The sequence below is a fragment of the Bos indicus genome, chromosome 12, assembly GCF_029378745.1.
Source record: "Bos indicus isolate NIAB-ARS_2022 breed Sahiwal x Tharparkar chromosome 12, NIAB-ARS_B.indTharparkar_mat_pri_1.0, whole genome shotgun sequence".
In the NCBI taxonomy this organism is placed as follows: Eukaryota; Metazoa; Chordata; class Mammalia; order Artiodactyla; family Bovidae; genus Bos; species Bos indicus.
This window is the reverse complement of record NC_091771.1, coordinates 61,289,061-61,304,200: the sequence shown is the minus strand read 5'-3', so window position 1 is coordinate 61,304,200 and position 15,140 is coordinate 61,289,061.

The window sequence follows — 15,140 nt, the reverse complement described above, 5'->3', positions numbered from 1 at the left end:
GCATCAGTATTATATCCAACCTCAAAAATTACCTAAGGGACAGGAGACACTCTATACTCTATTTGAAACTTCTTGTGAATCCATAACTATTTCAGAAAGAAAAAAAAATTAAAAAGTAAAAAATAAATATAATGCAGTATCACTACATGCTGAAACATGAAAGAACATTTAATGTTGAGCAAAAGAAGCTGGATACAAAAACTAAGCACAGCAAAATGCCATTACATGTTGGGTTCAGTTTGGGTAATGGTTGTTAGCTAGAGTCTTTAAGCGTTGCAGTAAATATACAAATTCCTTCTAAGTAAAGAATCTACCTTTCCTCTTTCTGTTGTCGTATTGTCCCTATTTCCTTTTGCTGCATTTTAGAATATTTTTAAACATGTATTTAGTGTATATGGGCCATAACAGAAGTATGAAAAGCCTAAGTATTTTGCTTTGCATTATACACAGATGAGAAAAATAAGAACATAACATCTAAATAGAAAGGAAAATTTACATATAAGTAAAACCTAGGCACATACATTGGAAAGAGTAAAACACAGTTGTTTGTTGGTTTAAACATGATGAAAAATAAGCTGAACTAACAGTTTTCTTTAGTCAGTTTTTTACAGAGAGAGAAGTGCTTGGTTTCTTAGGCTGTGAAAGTTTACTGAAGAATCACTGTGATAATTAAGCAGAAAGTCTGTGCAATAGTTTAAATGTAAGTCTATAGATGATGAATGATTTTTCATCAGTCCTCCCATTCATTTGAAATATTAATTGATTTTTTATTACATGTCAGATAGTGAGGTTAGCATTTCTGATTTAAACAAAAAAGAAACAAGCAAAGTAAAATAGATTTGCTTTCCAACAGTCTACAGCTTAGTGGGCAAAACACACAATATATTTTAAAATAGCTTTGTTATTATTATTATTACCAAAGAATTTACTTGAAATGGTCACCCATACAAGATTACAGTAGGCATGCTGCTGCTGCTAGGTCGCTTCAGTCGTGTCTGACTCTGTGCAACCCCATAGACGGCAGCCCACCAGGCTCCCCTGTCCCTAGGATTCTCCAGGCGAGAACACTGGAGCGGGTTGCCATTTCCTTCTCCAGTGCATGAAAGTGAAAAATGAAAGTGAAGTTGCTCAGTCGTGTCCGACTTGTAGCGACCGCATGGACTGCAGCCTACCAGGCTCCTCCCTCCATGGGATTTTCCAGGCAAAAGTACTGGAGTGGGGTGCCATTGCCTTCTCTGACAGTAGTCATAGGCAAGAGCAAAAGAAATTTCATTAGCTTTCACGTATATAAAAATGGAAGAACTCAGACTAATAATGAGTAAGAGGATTACAGGTACTCCAAGTTTGGAGTCTATATAAATAAAAATCATTCTTTTCCCTTCTATCGTTTTAGAGGAAATCTCTCATTTTTTTCCCACTTACTGCGATACTGGAAACCCAAGATAAATAGCATTTAGGATTTAATGTGTGGTCAGCAACATAATGAAAACTAAAACAGAAAAAGTAAAAGTACAAAATTAATAAAGTAATGGAAAAAACTTTAGATGAGAAAGATTAAATCTCAACCTTATGTTGCTGCTGCTGCTGCTGCTAAGTCACTTCAGTCGTGTCCAACTCTGTGCGATCCCATAGACGGCAGCCCACAGCTTCCCAGATGGTGCTGATGGTAAAGAACCCACCTGCCAGTGTAGGAGAGAGAGGCATGTCCATCCCTGGGTTGGGAAATTCCCCTGGAGGAAGGCATGGCAAGCCACTCCAGTTTTCTTGCCTGGAGAATCCCATGGACCGAGGAGCCTGGCAGGCTCACAGGGTCACAAGCAGTCAGACATGACTGAAGTGACGTAGCCTGCAGGTTTATGTAGCTTCCATCTACCAGAACAGCCTTTTAGGAAATCACAGTGGTTCCCATGCTCACCAATTGTTATGCAGCAATAGCTACATGGCACTTTCCTACATTAAAAATTGTCCAATATTATATTTTTCAGGACACTGAGCTCTGATTTTTGGGTGATTATTAAAATGTCTGATAGTAAATCTTTTGAAGATGAAAATGGATAGAAATAAATAAAAATACCAGATGAAGTTAGTTGAATTTTAATAGAAAGTCCCCAAAAAGAGAATTGCTTAGTCAAAGTAGTAATTAAATGGTTCCATAAAAAGGAAAATATTTGAAAGGAAATGGTTTTCTTTTGCCCCTGGAGGAGGTCATGGCAACCCACTCCAATACCATTGCCTGGAGAATCCCATGGACTGAAGAGCCTGGGAGGATAGAGTCCAGTGGGTCCCAAAGAGTTGGACACAATTGAGGCAACTGAGCATGCACGGGGTTCTTTTGCAAAAACACTAGACCTCAAAATAATAGATCAGCAATGTAGATGGGTGGTTCTGAAATTGTAGATATACCAATTTCCATAGAAAGTGATTGTTCACTGAAAGGTTCACGTCTCTTCAAAATAGCATTTCATTGAGTGTGTGTGGTGTGTGTGTGTGGGAATGGTGGGGTGGAGAGGGAGAGGGAATGGTGATTATGTGTCTTTCCCAAAATTAAAATGTAAGTCCACGTATATAAAAACTTTAAGTGTGTAGTAACATTTTTATTGGGGCTTCCCTGGGGCTCAGTGGTAAAGAGTCTGCCTGCTGTGCAGGAGACTCAGGAGATGTGGGTTCAATCCCTGGGTTGGGAAGATCCCTTGGAAGAGGAAATGGCAACCCACTCCAGTATTCTTGCCTGGAGAATCCCATGGACAGAGGACCCTGGTGGGCTACAGTCCACAGGGTTGCAAAGAGTTGGACACAACTGAGCACACACACACAATTTGTTTATTAATTTTTCTAATCTATGGATGGCTGAGTGAGTATTCAGAGTTATTGCAGGATCATGACTTGCTCATTTTTAAAATTAATTTCTAATATTTTAAATAAATATGCATAAGAGAAAGCTATTGATTTGAGGATTTCAATCATCTGACCATATTTTTTCCTACTAAAAATTTAAACTTAAAATATTTTTCAAGAAGGACACACCTAGTTATTGGATACAAAGGAAAATAATTTATTATGAAGCAAATTCAATAAATAGGCATGAAAATACCAGGGGCAGTTATACCCCCCAATCTGCCTGCATAGTTTTATAATTAAAACAATTTGAGCTATAAATAGGTAGGATAAGATAAAACGATGTGCCAAAGTCTAGAAGCTAGCTATAACATCTAAAATGTGAGAGTGGATGTTCCATAAGCCTTTCCAGACAGTTATCCCATTCTGAGCTTTGAGAAATAAACCTGAGATCCTGTAAATTGAAACAAAGCAAAAATTTTTACAGCTGCAACCTGCTGCTTCACACTGTGGCCTTGGAGTAATGAAAGGTCAAGATCAGTGATCATCTATCTCCATAATTTCACTAACAATTGACAAATACAATTTAGAAACTGCCAAAAAGTGAAATTGATCTTGTTCTTGGCAAAAATTGTATCTATCTGTTTAGATTTCTCTACGCTGCTATGATAGCAACAATGATAAAGAATTCATTCACATCCATCCATAAGAGTATGAAAACACTACTTTGTAAATGGTTTGATTCAATTTACAGAACAGAAATCCCATTTAAATGATATATCTTAGAGAGAACTGGGATGTTCTCTAATATTACATTTTTTTCTTTATATTACTACATGCAGCTATGGTTTTTGAAGCAATCATAGTTCAGGTATACATAATTGTTTGAAAACTTTGAATATGCTTACATTTAGAGCCCCTATGAGCTAACGCTATCTCTTCTGGAATTTTTCCTAAATGTTAAACTCATAATATTTTCGTGGATATTTGAAACAAACAATGTAATAATGAAGATTTAAGATTTTTAAATATAGACCATTTTTAAAGTCTTTATTGAACTTGTTACTGTATTATTTCTGTTTTAAGTTTTATTTTTTTGGCCAAGTGGCATGGGGAATCTTAGCTCCCAGACCAAGAACCTGTACCCCCTGCAATGGAAGGTACAGTTTTAATCACTGGGTCACCAGGGAATTCCCTGTAATAATGTAGTATTACCCATTATTTTGAAAAGATAAATTTTAGACATATGCATAAAAAGAAATATTATGCAAATCATATTCTTAGTAAAGTTGGAGATTGATGCTTAAGTCAGCTTATTATTGTTATGCTACCAGCTGGTATAATTGGATTGTTGGTAGAATATATGTTAGTAATGCTACTATTATTATAGTAGCATTGTAGCATTTAGTAGCATTTTGATCTCAAACACTAACTTCATCTCTGTGCTACAATATTTTGTGTACTAAGATGAAGGAAGTATTAAGTTCTAATCATTTTACCAGGATTGATACTTTTCTAATTGAAGTTAAAAATAAATTTAAATAAATTTAAAAATAAAATAAAGTTAAAAATATGACTCTGCACCCTCTAAAGACAAATAGGAGCTGTTTTATGTCCTGCATAACAGGAAAATAAAGTCTCTATCCCTTGACTACACTTTTCTTTTGTGTTAGATTCTTTGTGTGTTGTCTGATAGCAAATAAACTTTTTGGTCATTTTTAGTTTACAGGCTACATTTTTAGAATAGTTATAAGTTTACAAAAAATTGAGCAAAGAGTTTTCAAAATACCCCTTTTCTCCAGTACATACACATACACACAGTTACCCTCATTATTAACATCTTGTGGTAGTATGGTAGGTTATTTATACTTCATGAACCAATATTGATACAATATTACTAACTAAAACTTATAGCTATATTAGGGTCACTCTACACACATTCTGTGGACCTTGAAAGATGCATAATGACATATTTCTGCCATTATAATATTACATAGAAGTATATTATTGCCCCAAATACCCTATATTTCACCTGTCAGGCCGTCTTTCTGCATCACCAACCTACTGAGAACTACTTTTCTTTTTCCTTTCTAGATATCATATAATTGGAATCATAGTATTTAGCCTTTTTGGATTAGCTACTTTCACGTGGCAATATGTATTTAAATTTCATCCATGGGTTTTCCTGGCCTGATAGTTCATCTCTCTTTTTTTGCCACTTTATTTTTTTAACTGAAGTATAATTGCTTTACAGAATTCTGTGGTTTTCTGTCATACATTAACAAGAATCAGCGGTAGGTACACCTATGTCCCCTCCCTCCTGAACCTCCCTCCCGTCTCCCTCCCCATCCCACCCTTCTAGATATCACAGAGCCCCTGTCTGAGTTCCCTCCCTGAGTCACACAGCAAATTCCCATTGGCTATCTATTTTACCTATGGTTTTGTAAATTTCCATGTTACTCTCCATACATCTTATCCTCACACACCTCTCCTCCGCCCTTGTACATAGGTCTGTTCTTTATGTCTGCTTCTCCATTGCTTCCCTGAAAATTAACTCATCAGTACCATCTTTCTAGATTCCATATATATGCATTAGTATATGATATTTACATTTCTCTTTCTGACTTACTTCATTCTGTATAATATTGTCTGGATGTATCACAGCTTGTTTAACCACACACCTACCAAAGGACATTTTGGTTGCTCTCAAGTTTCAAAAAATTTTGTATAATGCTGTTATGTTTCCCACTTACAAAAAATATGGGATATATTTAACTCAGTGATTGCTTTTACTTTTTAAAAATATTTTAAGCCAAATATCTCTTGTTTTTAACCAAACAAATTAATACCACTGAAAGTGCTAGAATTATGTAAATTAATACCTAGTGTAGTCTTTCATGCAAGGTTCCCTACCTTAACAGAACTTCCTTCAAGAGTAACTATACATCACGACTCTCTGATCTACACAGAAACTCTAAGGTATTTAATTATTGTTATGCTAAGATGCTTATTAGAAGGACAAGAATATTTTTTTACTACATAAAGGCATAACACTACTATAAGAAATGGATGTCATAGTATTATAATAGGAAGAAGAAACTCTTGAGGCTACTATAAAATTCTAAACTACTTATTACATTTTACTTAATAACTTCTCGGTATTACAAAAGTACTTAAGTCTTGTACTGTGGGAAATTGAATTCATTTTGCTATAAAAGTAGTAGTGGTTTAAAAGGAAAATATTATGCCACAGGAAACTACCTGTAATCCTATACCAGTATAGAAGTGTCTCTAGGTTTACTGGTGTTGTCGTTTAGTTGCTAGGTTGTGTCTGACTCTTTTGGAACCACACAGACTGTAGCTGGCCAGACTCCTCTGTCCATGGGATTTGCAAGGCACGAATATTGGAATGGGTCTCCATTTCCTTTTCCAAGAGATCTTCCTGACTCAGGGATCAAACCTGTGCCTCCTGCACTGGCAGGTGGGTTCTTCACCATTGAGCTACCAGGGAAGCCTACCACGTTTATTACCCTAAAATAAATTGTTATTCTCAATCTTTTGTGGATCCACCCAGTTCAGTTCAGTTGCTTAGTCATGTCTGACTCTGCAACCCATGGACTACAGCATGCCGGGCTTCCCTGACCATTACCAACTCCCAGAGCTTGCTCAAACTCATGTCCATTGCGTCGATGATGCCATCCAACTATCTCATCCTCTGTTGTCCCCTAATCCTCTTGTCTTCAATCTTTCCTACCATCAGGGTCTTTTCCAAGGAGTCAGTTTTTTGTATCAGGTGGCCAAAATATTGGAGTTTCAGCTTCAGCATCAGTCCTTATGATGCTTTAGTGGATCCACTAAACCAGAGTTTTCCCAGCAAAATCTTTAAAAAAATTTCGCAATTCTTTTTTTAACTTTTTTTTTTTGGTCTTTCTCATGATAAAATATTAGCTCCAGAGCTTCCCAGGCTTTCCTGAAATAGATAATTCAGTATGATTTCTCCAAGCCTGACTATGGTAAGATTTCTGGGTAATGAGTGAAAGTTCATGAAGTCATCATAAAAGAGAAAACTGTATAGTATTAGAAATTATTGCTGAGAAAATAAATAACACCTTGAAAAATATGTGTATGCAACACAGGCTTTGTGTATATAATAGTGCATATATATATATTACCAAAATACATGCATACATACATAGAAATACATATACATACACAAGGTATATTTAAACTCTGACATTTAGTTTTATGAAAGTTGCAATTTCTGTTAGATTGCAAAGTGGTCGCAAGTTTGCCCCCTTGTTGCAACCATGCTATCGCACTATAGTAGTGTGGATCCTGGGCTTCCCCGGTGGCTCAAGCAGTAAAGAATCCACCTGAAGTGTAGGAGCCTCAGGAGACGGGATTGGATTCCTGGGCTGGGAAGATCCCCTTGAGGGAGGGAATGGCAACCCATTCCAGTATTCTTGCCTGGAGAATCCCGTGGCCAGATAAGCCTGGCAGGCTAGAGTCCATAGGGTCTCAATGAGTTGGACATGACTGAAGTGACTGAGCAAGCATGCATTGTGGATCCTGCCAATAAGAAGTATAGGCTTTCCATCTACCCTTTGACTCTGACCTCGTGGTGAGGCTTGTTTTGGCCATGAGACATTACAAATTCTGAAATGCAAATCCAGGCTTGGCAGGTGTACATAAGCATGTGCGTTCTTGCTGCCATTTGGAATCCTGAGACTACCATGGGATATCACTACCATGGGATATCATGGTATATCACTACCATGGGATATCACAGGAAGAAACCCAGGCTAGCCTCCTGGTTGACAAGGACACACGAAGAGCAAAAATGAGTTGTCACAGCAGAACTCCCTATTAAATCAGGCTACCAGCTGTGGAATATTTGTGTGAGGCCATCCTGTAACATTTAACAGCCAGGTGACTCATCAGCTGGCAGTGGAGGCCTGAGAGAACCCCGCAGCGATTAGCTGAGCCGGCTGAACAGAATCACACAGCTGAGCCACAGAATTATGAGCTAAATAAAATGATTTTACTTTGAGCCACTAAGTTTCTATTGGTTTACAATGCAGGAAATTCTGACTGATATACTCTAGATGCTTTTATACCTTGTAAGCATATAGTCCATCGTACCACTTCTTTTTAAAGTTTAAATTATAACAGGGGTAGTGTGAAGCTAATAGTTTGCATGAATAGAGAAATAGGCTTACTATTAATAATATGCCAGAGGGCACTGTAGAAGAATTAGAAAGCTTCGGATTCAGCAGACCCGAAACTTTTTGGCACTAGGGACTGGTTTCATGGAAGACAGTTTTTCCACAGACAAGGTTGGGGTGGGGATGGTTTCCAGATGATTCAAGAACATTACTTTTATTGTGCACTTTATTTTGATTATTATTACATCAACTCCACCTCAGATCATTGAGCGCTAGATCCTGGAGGCTGAGGACTCCTGGTCTAATGGTTTTGTTAATATATACTCAAAAAACATTCCTTTCACACTCTCCTGCATTAATAAAACAGTTTTGTGGTATTTAAATTATTTGCTTTCTGATTGTTTGAGGCCTATTGTGATTATTTGGTCCCTCTTATTTAATGATTTTTTTGCCAAGCATATTATCTTATCATTTCTTATGAAAATGTTCACTAGTGTTTACACATATTTTTAATTAATCATTTTATGATATTTTGGTTATGTTTCAATATGAATATATATCTTTATTTTACTTTTATATTTAGATGTAATTGATATATAGCATTATATTAGTTTTAAGGGTGCCACATAATGATTTGGTATTTGTATATTTTTAGAGATGATCACCACAGTAAGTCTGGTTAACATCCATCACCACACATAGTTACAACATTTTTACTTGTGATGGTAACTTTTAAGATCTACTCTCCTAACAACAGTCAAATATATAATACAGTATTATTAACTATAGTCACCATGCTGTACAGTATCTCTCTAGGGCTTATATTTTTGTAAATGGAAGTTTGTGTCTCTTGGCCACCTCTTGTGTCTGACAACCATCAGTCTATTCCCTGTATCTATTAATATGAGTTTTGGTTTTCTCTTGTTTGTTTCTTTCTTGTTAGATCCCACATATGTGTTAAATTATACCGTTTTTGGCTTCCTCCATTTGACTAATTTCACATTGCATAATGCCCTCATGGTCCATCCATATGGTCACAAAATGGCAAGCTTTCTATTTTATGTTTGAATGACATTCCACTGTGTATGTATATCACATTTTCTTTATCCATTGATAGAAAGAGATGGTTTCATATCTTGACCACTATAAATAAGGCTGCAAATGAACATGGTTTGCATGCTCATGGCGCATGTATCTTTATCAAGTTACTGTTTTCATTTTCTCAGGAAAATAAAGATTTTATAACTTTCAAAGAAATTGAAATCATAGATCTCAGCATAGTGCCTTCTGAAACCTGGCATTATGCACATAATGATATTCAGAAAATTGCACTGCATGCAGTTTTAACCTTTAGTAAAACAAGAGCAAAGTGTTTTTTTTTTTTAACTTTTACTTCTGTTGACATTTTTAAAACAGTTTTCATCAGAGTGATACATACCCATGATAGCATATCATTTGCACTTAGAAGAGTTTATCATGAAACAGTCTCCTTGTATTCTGAATTATTCAGTACAATTATGTCTAACCAGTGTGAAATAAAATCCCCAGATTTTTGCAGCTTAACATAGAAAATGTTGTTCACTGCTCTTTCAAACACTGGTTCCTAGTAGAATTGCTGGAGTAGAACCTCCTTTAAGTGGTTCTCACTTTAGATAGGAGAAAATGTGAGCTGCTCCTGGCCAGGAGGCCTGCTTCCCTCTGTTCACATTTTGTTGGCAGAAACTAGTTACATGTTACCAAATGGAGGCATAAAATTTGATTATTATCTTATTTTCATACACAGGCTGAAAATGAGTAAGTTTGGTAGACGGATAACATTATCTCTACAAAACTCTCCTTGCCCGTTTCAAGCCCATCTCCTCAAAGGCAAATGCTTAAAATTCGTTTATATGTACTGGACACATTTAATCCATTTTTTTTCCTATTTATCAGTGTAATGAAATTTGCATTTACTTCTTCCTATAAAACATAGCTGCAACTTTAAAGTCTACAAAAAACTTTATGTCTATTTCAATCAACTGTTAACAAAATTTCAGTCTTATCTTGAGAGCAGGTTTTGCTCACAATGTTCCAAATTTCTGTCAACAATACTTTTGTATTAGTATTTTCAAGAATGTTATGAGTTTTCATGTTCTGCCTTCAAAAAACCATTTTCTAATTCTATGTCTCTAGATTATAAGATCATGAAGCTATAGAATTTTCTCATTGTCATTAGAAAATTATGCTAAGTAATTAAAATACTAAATATTTTAAATACTTTCAATTTAAAGTAATTTAAATATTGTAGTTTCATCTGTATGTAGCAAAGGCTGCTTGTGTGCAGCTCATTCCACTGGGGGTGGAGAGCAGGAAGGTATACGTTAGACCTTGGACTGGCAAATAGAGGCCTGGGGTGGGGGGGTCAGTGTGCCTCAGTTTTCCCCCCCAAAACAAGGGAATTTTTATAATATCTAAAAACTGAGGGGGCTTCCTTGGTGGCTCAGACAATAAAGAAGCCACCTGTGATACAGGAAATGTGGGTTTGATCCCTGGGTCAGGAAGATTCCCCTGGAGAGGGAAATGGCAACCCACTCCAGTACTCTTGCCTGGAGAATCCCTTGGACAGAGGAGCCTGGTGGGTTGCAGAGTGAGCGACTCACACACACACACACACACACACATTATCAACACACACTCAAATATTACTATCCTTTGTTTCAAAAACAAATATTTTTATATTATTGTAACACTTCCATCTCTTCACATTTTTTGTTTTGATCTCTATTTAAACTAATTTTTATGCATAAATATTTATTAGATTTTCTAATTTCTTGACATTTTGTTTATTTTTGTATCTTTACTATCACTATTTTTCTGTTTTCAATCATACTTGATATTTTGTCAGATGACTTATTTCTTCTTCTGCTACTTCTGCTAAGTTGCTTCAGTCGTGTCTGACTCTGTGTGACCCCATGGACTGCAGCCTACCAGACTCCTCCGTCCATAGGATTTTCCAGGCAAGAGTACTGGAGTGGGTTGCCATTGCCTTCTCAAAAGTGAATATGGACACCATGTCCCTTCATTACACCAACTGGCCTCCTTGTGCCTGATACTGGTCCATAAGTTGCCCCCTCCTGAGGTGGGGAAATCAATCAGGTTTTCCCAGTGTTCAGAGCTTCAGTCAGCAGCAGGTGGATGATCCCCATGGTTTTGAAAACTCTGCGCTAGGACATTTCTAGTTTTAGAGATGGGCAAAAGACTCACACCCACTGAATCACACCAGCCAGAGCATACTCTGGGCTCTCAGGCCAGGGCAAGAAGGGCTTTCACCATAACCTTCTCTGAAATATGGATGCAGGGTCATGAAACTGGCTGTGGCTAGGGCTTCTGGAACAGACGCTTCCTTCCTGTTGTACTGAAGCTACTTGAAAGATACTCACTTATCTGGATAGCATGTCATGTAAATGTGACAAGAGGAACTGCTGCTACAGCCAGAGAAAGTAGCTGGAAGATAAGATCACGCATAGAGGAAAACAAAACTACGATAGCCACAGAGAAAGAGGCTGTGCTCTTTTTAAGGAGCTTTCATTGCTTATTTCATTTCCGGATGTTTCAGACACAAAAGCAAGCACATTTTTAATAGAATTTGTTAGATTTCCTCCTATGTGCAATTGGAACCATCTAAACTGATAAAGCATCTCCAAAACTATCTGTCCATCTTTGTTTCATATGCCTTCTTTTAATATCTTTCTTTATATCTTAAGGGGGATTTTTAAATATATAATTTAATTCATAGCCCATATATTTTTCTTTAAAATATAAATTCTACGTTTAGTCTTTTTTAGATTTCTTTTTTTACTTAATTTTTATTCTTATTTTACTTTATCTTAATTGTTATTTTACTTTATCATATTCTTAAGGAATGCATTTCCCCAAATATCAGAATATTTGAATGTTCAGTTGAATTTAAATTTAACTTACTGTAATTTTTCATTTTTCTAAATTATCTTTGTTTCCTTCAGTTTAGTTTTCTATTGTTTCTTTGTTTTTGTTTAGCTGTTATTGGTCATACTTAGGATTCTCTTTTAATATTTCTCAATTCATGTATTAAGCCCAGAAATGGCATAGATTTAATTTTTTCTTCCCTGTTAAGTAATCAGATCTGTTATAGGCAGACCATCCCTATGAATAAAAATTCTGTGCACTTTCTAGCCATCACTTTTGGAAGATAACTTCGAAGTTCACTTTCAGATGAGGAGACTTGGATGCTGTTGGATTATGAATATTCACTAATGACACCAGAAATGCTGATATACGGAGGTCTTATCTACTGGCATTCACATCAACATTAGACTGTCTGGGAATGATGCAGACTCCCTATTCTCTATACTGCTGGTAATAGGATACAGTACCACTAATTGGAGAAGGCTTTTTAATACAGGTTCTGAGTTGATCCCTTTGGTTTTTACATGAATTTCATTATAAATGTTCCCTCCCTTCTGACTCTGAGCCCAGAATCTCTCTGACTCTTCTTGGGTTGACTTCTGTTTCCTTTTATTGGGCTACGTTGAAAAATATTCTTTTCTCTGACTTTGATGCTTATTTCTATTTCATCCTTACTTTAATGCTAGCCTCTCTCTGAAATACTCTAAAATCTTTGTTTTTGAACTCCTTCCTGTTTATTATGTGTTTATTCCTGCCTCTATTTTGTAACCTTATGCCATCATGGGAAGTACAGAAAACAAAGGAATGTTCCTAGTCTGGCATATTGAACCTTAAGCCCTACATTGAATTTCAATAACCTATCACATTGAATTTTTATTGCACAATTCTAAATGAAATAGATTGCCCATTCAACAATTGGCCGCTTAAATAATTCAGTAATGAATTCTGATTTGTCAAATTTAGTCTTAAAAAAACAATAAATATAGGTTTTAGCATTCTTCAACTGTTTCACTTGTATGTTGCCTGCAATTTAGTGGATATGCATTCCAATATTTGCGTGTGTCTCTTTAGTTGTAAGAAAGAATTACTAACCTATATTCAATAGTTCATATAAATACACAGTAAGATACCATTTGGTTATATACAAGTAATGTGGCCCAGTAGACACTTATAAACCACAGTACCTCTAGAGTAATATTAAAGATCATGTTCCTTTCCTAAGAAATGGATGGAATTTTAATGGAGCATATGAAATGGCACTTGCCCTTCTTCTAGAAATTAATGTACTTTCTCTGCTGTAATAATCTTATAAGCATGCAGTCTCATGCATCCATGATAAGGTAAAAATTATTTTAATCCTTATTTTTTAGAGTAGAAAAAATGGAAAATTGTTACATGTCAGCCAGAAATTCATAACAATCAACAAGTTTTGTTCAAAATTAACATTCAAGACAGTATGGAAATAATAGAGAAAATACTATTAAATAAAGTGCCCCTTTCAGTCTCAATTAGGTTATGTTCCCTTAGGGAAATAAAAAGAACACAGTTACATTTGTATTAGCTGTTGATATTGAGTTTAGTTCAGTCACTCAGTCATGTCTGACTCTTTGTGACTCCATGAACAGCAGCACACCCTGCCTCCCTATCCATCACCAACTCCCAGAGTCCACCCAAACCCATGTCCATTGAGTTGGTGATGCTATCCAATCATCTCATCCTCTGTCCTCCCCTTCTCCTTCTGCCCTCAATCTTTCTCAACATCAGGGTCTCTTCAAATGAGTTAGCTCTTCGCATCATGTGGCCGAACTATTGGAGTTTCAGCTTCAGCATCAGTCCTTCCAATGAACACCCAGGACTGATATGCTTTAGGATGGACTGGTTGGATCTCCCTGCAGTCCAACGGATTCTCAAGAGTCTTCTCCAATACCACAGTTCAAAAGCATCAAGTCTTTGGTGCTCAGCTTTTTTCACAGTCCAACTCTCACATCCATACATGACCACTGGAAAAACCATAGCCTTGACTAGACGGACCTTTGTTGGCAAAGTAATGTCTTTGCTTTTTTTTTTTTTTTTTTTAATCTTTTTTTAATTTAATTTTATTTAACTTTATATATGCTGTCTAGGTTGGTCATAACTTTCCTTCCAAGGAGTAAGCGTCTTTTAATTTCATGGCTGCAATCACCATCTGCAGTGATTTTGGAGCCCAGAAAAATAAAGTCAGCCAGTCTTTCCACTGTTTCCCGATCTATTTGCCATGAAATGATGGGACCGGATGCCATGATGTTCATTTTCTGAATGTTGAGCTTTAAGCCAGCTTTTTCACGCTCCTCTTTCACTTTCATCAAGATATTACACTCCTTTTAATGCAATAATGTAATAAATGCATTTGCAGAAGTATCCTATTTAAAGAGTTTATACAATGATTTACTTATTAGACCAATCAACACATAGACACTTCTAGAGTCAATTAATGTAAATAGATGATAAACTACTTGCTAATTCCACCCTAAGCCTAGTTTTGTCCATCTCTTACAGACTTAACCTAATATCCTTCTTTATTACAGGCCTTTGACATCATCAATTACCTAAGCTCAGATCTTTCCATTTTAAAAAGAAAAGCAAGTATTCTCTCTATTAATATCCCTCTTTAATTTTCATTGTAGATTGTATTATAAATAGAAGGTTTTATATTCTCTGTGTACATTTTTATGCTCCAAGTTACACTTTTACTCCACCTGTTATTTTCACTAAAGTTAAATAAAAGTTGAAACAAACTCAAACCAGTGTCTCCCATATTCTATAAGAGATCTAATTCCCTCTCCTTCAATAACTATCATAGCAAGGGTTATAGATTCCAGGTCTTTATTTCTGGCTTACCATCTATGTGGATTTCTAAAAACCTATATGCAATACTTCCTTGAATCCATATATATATATACATGTCTCTCAAAGCACCACAAAAGTGACAATTCCAAATTTACCTTTCTTATTTTCATTGAAAATCTTAGTACACTTCTGCATTGTTATGAGCAACTTTCACATTATGCTGTAAAGTAATTGAGGAAAGAAAATTTTTTATTTCTTTAGGTGCTTACTACAATGCATGTTACATAAAAAGTGATCAGTGAATATGTATTTATGATATGAATACATCTCTGTGATCTTAATGTTTTCTTGAACTATAGCATGCATTTTTGTATATTTACAAAAAATATG